At 41.9% G+C, this 10,261-nt stretch overlaps 1 pseudogene across 1 annotated transcript; it reads left to right on the plus strand.

The window, feature by feature from the left end:
* The first annotated feature begins 543 nt into the window (after nt 1–543).
* LOC310995604 lies at nt 544–2,696 on the plus strand (annotated as a pseudogene). Its single transcript has 2 exons — nt 544–671; nt 1,733–2,696. The product of its transcript is annotated as an uncharacterized misc_RNA (transcript).
* Nucleotides 2,697–10,261: the final 7,565 nt, after the last annotated feature.

A 10,261-nucleotide genomic window follows, 5' to 3' on the forward strand; every position in this document is an offset into this window, starting at 1 on the left:
GACAGCTGACTGAGGGAGAGCATTTAAAAAGGAAACATGTTGGTGCCATGGATGACGCCGCCGGGGAAGGGAGCTCGGCTGGGTAAGTTAACCAACGTTACTACAAAATCTTCATCTTGATTTTCATTAAACAAAAGATTAGACTCATGTGCGTAGCGGTGAGGAAACATTCATATCACAGCAGGTAGTTTGTTTCGTTTATCTAACTAATAGCCGCTGTTTGCTCGACAAGTTTACCCGGCTAACATAACACAATACAAGGCTAACGTTAGCGGCTAAGCTATGCTTGTCAAACTGGATGGCAAGCAAACTGTGGGTATTAACGTTAGATAAACGAAACGATCTACTTGCTGTGAAACGGACGTTTAGCTGGCCCACTAAGCTTTCAATCTGTTCTCATATAATTCTGTATTTATGGTGCATTCCATTTACCTCGGAAGTCGGAAGTCGGAGCTGGGAATGACGTCACACCCGAGTTTTCAGCGTTTCAGTTACAAAGTCGGGAAAAAGTAGCCAACGGCCCAAAACGGAAGAGGAAACAAGATGGCAACATCAAAGAAAGTTATTGTCGCGCTTGCCTTGTCCGAATATAAACGACTTCTGGACAAATATACGGTCCTTCTGCAACCTGCAAACACGGTGGATGAGGAGGAAACACAAAGGCGCAGAAGGTATCATATTTTTTCTTTTTCTTTCTTTCTACATATTTCATTGTTTAGCTACAAAAGTAGCCTATCGAACGCCGTTTGATCGGTCAATAGTAAATAACGGGCGAGTGCTCTTAAAGGAGCATTATCGCAAATACAGCAGTAATAGCATAAAATAAGCTGAAATATGCAAAAGATGGGTCGGGGGGAGCCATAACTAAATTTACAAAAAAAATCGCCAACAGTGTAGTGTCCGTGGGGCAAATGCAGCACTAAACGAGGCTGCTCTCTCTCTCTGACAGCTGCCCACTTGTTTATATCTGATAAACTCCGCCTGGCTCCATCTAGTGGCCGAATTAAGAATTTGGATTTGCGATAATGCTCCTTTAACAACTGCAATTTTATAAATTATATGTAGATTTAAATCGATTTTTCTCAATGTAATATCAGCAGTTGTCTGTAAAATATGCAGGCTCGTTTTCAGTGGGATTTGTTCTGTGAAATGTAAACAAACAAAGCCGACAGATGTAGCGGATCTCTGTTTAAAACGTTGGTGCAACCAGCAAGGGAGAGAGGAGGTGAAAAGAGACAATGTAGAAGAGTTTGAATAGCCTCTAACTTCATGAACACAGCTCAAACAGACCCGCTGCTTCAGCACAGTGACGCTTTGATAAATACAGCGGATCCGCGCTGGTTTACAGTAGCCTATCCTCCTGTATCTATCAGCCCGGCCGCTACCGGAGCTTAATTTTTTTTTTAAAAGCGCTCGGTGCAGCGGAGTTTACTCTACTACAGCTGATCAACTGACATGTGGTCAAGACGTAGCTACAGACCTGCAGTCACAGGTGCATTTCATTTTTATAGGACTTCAACCTCAAAGCTGTCTGTCCTCAGACTGTCCTGACCTGTCCCTAAACATCACACAGGGACAACATGATTGATTGATTGTGTTAAAGATTTCAGATAAATCTACTGATAAAAGGAAGTAAAAGCTGCTCATATTATTGTGAAATGATACAGTGATGCTATAAGAACTGTAAAATGTGTCATGGTCTTTACTAAAACACGTTTTGTCTCTCACCTAGAATATTGACTGTGCTGCAGCCTACACAGCGAATTATATTGAAGACTGGAACAGAGTGGGAGATGATGCTGAATATGGATGATCACACCTTTTCACGTCATTTCCGTGTCACAAAGCCCCAGTTTGAATATGTCATGATGAAGCTGCAGGACAACGGTATTCAAAAACCACACAGTCAAGGTCTCCTGCCAGTTCCTGCAACAAAGAAGGTGCTGATGTTCCTGTGGTACATGGCCAACCAAAACAGCTTCCGTGAGATGTCTGATAAATTTGATGTGTCACAGTCCACAGCACACAGGATCATCCTACAAGCGCTCAACATCATGTGCACAGTAGGACCATCCTTTATATCCTGACCAAATACCTGTGAGAAAGCAGCGTCTGCTGCTGCTTTCCACCGCCTCTGTGGTCTCAGTGGTGTCATTGGTGCTATTGATGGGTGCCACATCAGGGTGCAAAGACCACCAATAAGAGGAGGACACTATATGAATCGGAAGTCTTTTTATTCTGTCCTCCTTCAGGGAATTGTGGATGAGAGGGGGCGATTCATTGACATTTTCGCTGGACCACCGGGGAAGGTCCATGATGCCAGGATGTTGAGGGCCTCTGACTTTTACACCACATGGCAGGAGAAGATGGGTGAGAACAGCTTGCTGGGAGACAGTGCATACATCGGGCAGGCATTCCCCTTTGTCATCACGCCTAAGCGTGACAACGGGGCTCTAACTGAGGTCGACGAGCTGCAGAACTCCAGGATCAGCCGTGGGAGGGTGGTTGTAGAGCAAGCATTTGGAAGAATGAAGTGCAAGTGGAGGCGCCTACGAGATCTGCAGAACACCCGGATCGATGCAGTGGTCATGATCGTAACGGCTGCTTGTTTTCTGCACAACATGTGCATTGGTGCCTCAGAAATCTGCCAGGAACACCCAAATGGATGCCCAAGACAGGCAGATGAAAACGAGTAACACTGCAAATTTCATGAGTTCATGCCATGAAATGATCCTCAGACTGGACAGGCTCATCAGACGGGCCAGCTCTGTGGTGGGCCTGCAACAGGAGTCGGTGGTGGCAGTGGCAGAGAGAAGAACCATGGAAAAACTGATGGCGATCATGGACAACACCAGCCACCCTCTGCACTCTGCCATCACCTCTCAAAGGAGCAGGTTTAGTGGCAGATTGCTGTCACTGACCTGTTCCACAGACAGACTGAGGAAGTCCTTTGTGCCCAGGGCAGTCAGACTGTACAACAGCAGGGGGGGGAGGATGGTGGGACGGGCACAACATCTACACTAATTGACTTTTTATGAACTGTATTTCTTCTATATGAGAGTGTGTGTATATGTGTATATATATATGTATGCATATATATAGGTGATAGTTTGTATATGTGTATATATATATATATATATATATATATATATATATATATATATATATATATATATATATATATATATATATATATATATATATATATATATATATAGGTCTATTTTATATTTTTTTTTTATTCTCTTATTATTGCTACATCTGTCTACTTTAGCTGAGTGCTTTCTTATGGAATGTTTGGAGCAGCTGACAGATGAATTTCCTTCGGGATTAATAAAGTATCTATCCATCTATCTATCTATCTATCTATCTATCTATCTATCTATCTATCTATCTATCTATCATCCTTAAGTTGTAAATATTGTAAATAGGTGTTTTAGATGTGTTTTAAACTTCTTATCCTGCCAGTAAATAAGTGTTTTACACAACTGACTGTCTCTTCCCTTTAATTATGATTATGTATTACTATTATTTACTGCAATAACAACATGCCAGGCAGAAATTTAAAACAATTAAATACATTTAATACAAAATTCAATAACATATATAATAATATATAAATATTCAATTTCAAATCAATCACATTTTTTCCAAAAATTGAGCCATCAGGCCCTCAAACCCCTGCTGGGCTGACTGGAGCTGAGCCAGTAGCTCCTTGTGGCACCTCTGTGCCTCCTCATGTCGCCTCTGGCTGGCTTCCTCTGACTCCCGGAGGTACTGGAGGACGTCATCTTGCTCCCGCCGACGTTTATGAGGTTGTGTGTGTGTTGGTGCTGTGTGGGTGTGGGTGTGGGTGTGCGTGCAGGAAGCAGCCTCTGCTGGAGGTGCCGTGACGGCCGAAGGTCCAAGCACCTCTGGTCTTCTGACATCGATCCCCGCTGCTGTGCCAACCACAGGGAAAACAACATCATGCTGCCCAGCCAGAAGGTCATCCATTTCATCGTAAAACTGAAAGCGGATGGTTCCTTTCCCCGTGGACTTGTTGTTGTCCTTAATTTTTTTATATGCGTCAATTAGGGTATTCCATTTCCTGGCCACTTTCTCGGGACAAAACAACTCCGAATACTGAATGGAGAGCTTCTCCGCCGTCTCCTTCCAGAGGTTCTTCTTATTGCACCTTGCCGATTTCAGCCGAGAGTTCAGCTCCTTGAGACTCTTTGGGAGGCCTTCAGATTCTGCTGCAAGTTGTTGCCGCATCAGGTCAATGAGGAAGCTTTCGTTGGCAGGCAGGGCAGGGGATGGTGATTGGCTGAGAGGGGCAGCATTCTCCTTGGAGCTCTCTACAATACACATATGAGTAATAGGCTGTCAAACATTGTATCATAGACATAACTGTTGTTTTGTTGTTTTATTATTATTATTATTATTATTATTATTATTATTATTATTATTATTATGTTATCTAACCTGCTGTGGTGGTGTGACTGTCCTCAATCACCACCAGGTTCGCCACAGTGGTGCAGTCCATGTTAGTGTAATAGATGGTGAGATCGTGCGCTTTCTGGAACAAAGGTCCAGGAAAGGGTGTGCTCCTGTCTGGGTCCACGAATAAATCAGCGTTGTTGTCCACATAGACTGGGGGGGAAAAAAACAAAAAGAAAAAAAAGGTTTAGGCTACATCACAGCCATTTCCCTCATAAATATTTTACATGGTAAATATTTTGCAACAAAACTTTTTTTTGTTATATCCTGAGTAGATATGCACACTTTTAAGATGATAAACGAACGTCTACATGTAATTCACCTGTAAGGATGGTGCCGACAAAAAAGGACGCACTGCGCTCACTCTCGAGCTCACTGGTAAATCAACAGCTGACTGAGCTCAGCTGTTAGAGTAGCTGTAGCCTGGTGTTTGGCTGTACGCTACCTTGTATTAAAATAGTTAATTATGTGAACAACTAAGGCTGTTTACCTGCGCTCTCTCTCTCTCTCTCTCTCTCTCTGTGTGCGTGTGTGTTTTCTAACGCCAAAACAACAGCCTACACCATCGATCATCCTCTCAATCACCAATGACGGCGGCTTGTCCCTATCACAAGCCGTCACCAACAGTTTAATGGTTTGGTGGTTAACGGCTATTAAATATGGTTATACGTCTTTTGTTTTTTTAACAGTCTATGGTTAACGGACGCCCGTTAAGGCTCGGTAACCGATTACCGTTTTAGCCATCGGTAAAAAATAAATAAATCAGAGAATATATTTGTGCATCTATAATCCAGAGGTCATTCACTAGCCTACATCATAGGCTACCATTTATAACTCTTCTCCGCATTGAAAAAACATAAATAAAAAAAACACCGGCTGAAACTACCAGGCTAACGGTTAGCCGTTGTTAGCACGGTCTGCTTTATAGTTCGCTATACACATGAAAAATGTAAATTACAATGTGACAGTATTTCGATATATATACATCTAACAATACAATGTATACGGCTGACTATTGTGACAACAAATAGTAAAAAAGGTGAAATAAAAGGATATTACAGGAGCTTCTACTTACTGTTTACAACAGGGGCAGCCATCTTTAAATGTCAACTCGGGGGTTGTGTTGAATGTCCGACTTTCCGAGTCGGAAATCTGACTTCGGGGTTCGTTCCAGTTGAAAGTTCCAACTCGGAGCTCGAAAATCCCGACTTCCGAGTACAACTGGAACGCACCATATGTCCTGACTCCTGTCCCTTATTTATTGTGTGTGTGTGTGTGTGTGTGTGTGTGTGTGTGTGTGTGTGTGTGTGTGTGTGTGTGTGTGTGTGTGTGTGTGCGTGTGTGTGTGTGTGTGTGCGTGTGTGCGTGTGCATGTGTGTTGTCAAAAGTCTAGTCTGTACTTGCCCTTTGGGTTACTGACCTTTACATAAGCAATAATAATTAACTAAAACAACAAGGCATGTATTACATTTTATGTAAATTAATAATTGTGCTTTTATGCATACTCATACAGTCTTTCTAATTTCAGACAAAAACAACTCACCATGAGTGGCTTCGTGGTGGGGAATAATGCACCATGCACACCACGGCAAGCAGCTGTTTTGACAGATAGCATCCTCAACATGCTCGTGACCGACATGAGGCCACTATCAATGGTGGAAGATGATGGCTTCGAAGCAATGATCCACACCCTGCAGCCTGGTTACACTCTTCCCTCAAGGACCCATTTTACAAAGCTGATGGAGAGGAAACATCAAGAGACAGTCCAGGAAGTGATGACTGCAATAAACAGCAAGATTGCTCTCACCACTGATGCCTGGACAAGTGTAGCCACCGAAGCCTACCTTGGCATTACAGGCCATTTCATCACAGATGATTGGAACATGCAGTCAGTTTGCCTTACCACCATGCCACTGCAGGACAGACATACTGCAGCCAACATCGCTGAGTGGTTGGAGGAAGGAGTAGCCAGGTTTAAAATTCCTCCTAGCAAGATCATTGCCATTGTGCATGACTATGGAGCCAATGTTGTGGCAGCGGCAAACATACTGGAGGAAAAGCATGTGTGGTCCTCTGTACGCTGCACAGGCCATACCTTGCAACTCGTGATCAACTCTGCACTGAAGCACGCAAGCATTGATAGGGCTGTCGGGGCAGCAAGATGTCTTGTGGAACATTTTTTAAAAAGTGAGCTAGCCAGCAACAAGTTAAAAGAGAAACAGAAACAAATGGGCCCACCTGAGCAAATAAAAAAGCTTGTGCAGGATGTAAGCACCAGATGGAATAACACACTGATTCTTGGAAAATTGGATAAAACAGGTTTTAATTTTGAAAATAAAAAGTTACTTAAATGAGAAAATCTAAAGGTATATCATTATAGACCTTGGTCTTGGCAGTACAGCAATGTATCGGTGCAACCTCCTGATTTTGTTATTTTTTCATAAAATAGGCGTTTTTACAGCTATAACTTTGTTTTTGTTAACACCGTCAGACACAATAAAAGGCACATTATTTTGAATTTATTTGGTCTAATTGGTATTTACAGTTTATAAATCATTACCTGGCATCCTTAGTATGCATATATGCTCTTAGATTTTAAATATTTACTTTTGTTCATTTTTTATACTGTTGTATGTGTACTCGTTTAAAAAATATAACATAATACAATGTTTACTTTAAGCCTAAATAGAAGAGGTAATGCTTTTTTTATGTAACAAACACATTTTTGAATTAAAAGAGACTAGTACTTTAATAACTCAACAGCACTGAGGGAATGTTGTAAGTATGTTCATTTAAAACAAATAAAAGTCCCTCTGACGGTGGTGACACTAATCTGACGGTGGTGACACTAATCTGACGGTGGTGACAATGGCTTCATTTCCAACATACAATTCAAAAATTAATACTACCAAAGTCAATCACTTCTTGCTTAACAAATTTATTTAAGTATTTGGTCCAAAACATAACAATCCTGAGCAGTATGAACACATTTTCTAAGGGGAAATAGCCCTATGGTACAATTAAGCAATATCATTTTTAAAAGTACCCCATCCCCATATCGTCATATCAAATCATCAAAGTAAAAAAAGTCATTACTAGTAGGAATAATGCACAATACATCACATGCATCACCTTAAACTGTTACCTAGTGCCCTCTACTCATAAAAAGATTCATTATATTCCTTTAAACTGGAATGTAAACTGTATTAGACGTGAACAGATAACAAATAACAATTCTGAGCACTTGGTAAACATTCAATTAGAAACATATAAGCCAAACTAGTTACGGGCCATCATTAACAAAAGCCTCTTAATGATCATCATAAGTAAAACAGTTCTATCAGTAAGACTCCTATTCATAAAATAATGCAGATCACATTCTTCTGTAAATCAGACTATAAACTGTATATTGGAAGTGAAGAACAGATTAATTTCTGTCTCACAGTCTCTTTTCCATGAACTGAAATTGTTAAAAAATCATTCTGCATGAATACCACAAATTACATCTGGCACAAAAATAATAATTCATATATGTGAACTTCTGTGAGTATCCTCTGACTGTTGTGCATCACTCCACCAATCATTTAACTTTATCATGTAGTATATGGCGTATATGTTTCTCCTCTATGAAGTCCATGACTTCAGCCGACAGGTTGTATATCTCCCTCGTCCTGCTTGCACGACCTGGTGATGACGGTTCCACAAGTTTGACCAGAATATGGTCGAATGGTATGAAGCACATATCCTTTCCACCTCCTTTTGGACAGAATCTTGTGTTGGGGCCATGAGGGTGGAAAAATTCAACTTTCACATCTTGATGATGAGCGTCAACAGTGACAACCTTTGCTAACCACCAGATCTTGTCATAAATGACCGCAAGCCAATCTCCGCATTGAACATCATCAGCAGACAGATCTGTCAGAACCCCATCAGGACCACTTTTGTTCAGTGGTTCTTCCTCCACTGGCTCATCACCTCTTTCCTCCCAATCCGCTTCCTCTTGCTCACCTTCCTCTTGTTCCATTTCCTCCATTAACATTGCCAAAGGTCTTTTCCTCTTTCGCACTGGTGTAGGACCATCATCCTCAGCCTGTGCCCTGGGTGTACTGGAGGTCAACTGGAATATTGTTGGGCTGAAACACTCACACATCTGTGGCTCACTGCAGAAACAGGACAGTGACCTGATATGGATCTCAGAGTCATTACGGTGTGTCGGTGTGACCTGATGGAGTTTCCTTGTTGCAGGCACAGGTTTTAGTGGTTGGCTAAGGAGTGCATCATAAGGCTGCATGTCAGCTTCAGTGATAATATAGAGTTTAGTGCTGCAGAGACTTCTGCTAACCATCTCATGGAAAATATTCCCATTCACAATGTCATTCCCTCGCAGTATAAGGCTGTCTGCAGTCCTTTTTACAGTTCCTCCAATGCCATCTGGCGCTCCCTTACCATGTGAGGTGGGGAAGAAGTTCCAGGTTGTTCTCTTGAAACCCATTGTTAGAGGGACACTGCAGAGGAGAGAAAAGTTCTTTTTGTTCTTGTATTGCTTGCTGGGGCCATCTGACCAAAAGTGAATAGTGTCAATTTTTGGAAACTTTAAACGAATATCTGTCAGGACTGGTTCCATATGAGTCCAAATGGCAGATGCATCCTGTCGCTTGGATTCTGATACTGTGCAAAAACCTGTCTTCTGTTCTTTTGTATAGTACATGCCAGTGTGCAGGTTGAGCTGTGGAAGGTTCTGACCAAAATGGCAAGACTGCACTTCAGAACTATACTTGCATTTCCACGCCTCAGAAAAGTCCACATGCACAATTACTGTGCTATCATTGCACTTCTCAATAATGTTCCTGTACTCTCTGCTTTGGTTCTGAACTGAGCACACATGTGTTGTTGTTTCTGTCTTCAGTTTATCTTCATATTGTTGGAGAAGCTCTCCCAATGTGCCACTGTGCCTCACAAGTCTTGTGTTGAAGTGGAGCCCATCTGCAGTATGATCCTGAACTCGTTCCCATTGCTGCCATTCAACATGGGTCTGGTCTTGCTGGGGTGTGGGAAGTGTATGTTTGTGGAGACACCGGGTGCAGGAGCGCAGAAGACATGCCTCGCTTATCTGTGAACAGCAGACAAGTTCAAAACTATCCTCCAGTTTGCTAGATGTGACGACACCATTTTCTCTTAGCACTGTAAGCATCAGCTTAGCATTTTCATGGTACTGGCATTGGCATGTCTTGCGATCCGACGGTTTTGGCGCTGTGACGTAGAATGGACGTAAGGCACAGAAGGATGAATAACTGATCTTCACTCCTGGTTCCATCTTGGTGAACTCCTTGTGGAGGTTCAATGCTGTATCATTCAGAATCATTCTCTGATGCTTTATTTTCTTGCGTGTGATTGTGTCCTGCTTATCAGTTGTAATTCGTGCTGCATTAAGGTAGAAATTCTGAACCTTCTGAGTAATGGTTTCAATGTATGCAGGTTTTTTGTCCTTAGCCCTCCTCTTCCGCAGTGTGTTGTATGTTATGCCAAACTGCCTCATCTGGTGAATTAGCCGATATTTCCTCAGAACCTTGCCTGAGAGAGTCAAGTTCTTATTCTTGTGGACAGACTTGTTTTGTTTCAATTCATGAGTGAGTACATTGTGGAACAGCAGAGTTTTCTTGATGGAGGGGTTTTTAAAGGTGTACAGAAAAGAAAATAGAATTTGAGCCCACTTTGGGTCATAAAATTAATGTGATAACTCATCTTTCAGACGTTGTAGGCCAAACTTTGTGCAAAATTC

Source organism: Trachurus trachurus (assembly GCF_905171665.1).
Source record: "Trachurus trachurus genome assembly, chromosome: 13".
In the NCBI taxonomy this organism is placed as follows: Eukaryota; Metazoa; Chordata; class Actinopteri; order Carangiformes; family Carangidae; genus Trachurus; species Trachurus trachurus.